We start from the raw sequence: 583 nt of genomic DNA, 5'->3' as shown, positions 1-583 counted from the left end.
GTGGCCATGTAACAGATGAGTTCTCGTCCAAAACCCTGATACTCCGAAAGAGTTTGTCCAGTTTGTACACGAAGTGCGTCCAGTTTTTGCCGTGACCCTCTCTACTCTTTCGCGCATGCTATGCGGGTGATATGATGATACCATGCCAAGTTTCAACATTTTCAGGATTCATTTTGTAGTGATTTTCAATTTCACGGTCATTTAGCTCTCTAAACAATTAGGTAAATGACCGAAAAACAACAAATGATGTCAGAACATGTTGGAAATTGATGACGTCGCTTTGAATGCTGCATACTAAACACAAAAGAAGTCTGGAGTTCAAATAAGTTTAAAAAACATTGAAGTGGCCATGTAACAGATGAGTTCTCGTCCGAAACCCTGATACTCCGAAAGAATTTGTCCAATGTGTACACGAAGTGCGTCCAATTTTTGCCGTGACCCTCTCTGCTCTTTCGCGCATGCTATGCGGGTGATATGATGATACCATGCCAAGTTTCAACATTTTCAGGATTCATTTTGTAGTGATTTTCAATTTCACGGTCATTTAGCTCTCTAAACAATTAGGTAAATGACCGAAAAACAA

Source organism: Triticum dicoccoides, chromosome 7A (genome assembly GCF_002162155.2).
Source record: "Triticum dicoccoides isolate Atlit2015 ecotype Zavitan chromosome 7A, WEW_v2.0, whole genome shotgun sequence".
NCBI lineage: Eukaryota > Viridiplantae > Streptophyta > Magnoliopsida > Poales > Poaceae > Triticum > Triticum dicoccoides.
This window is presented reverse-complemented; position numbering follows the sequence as displayed.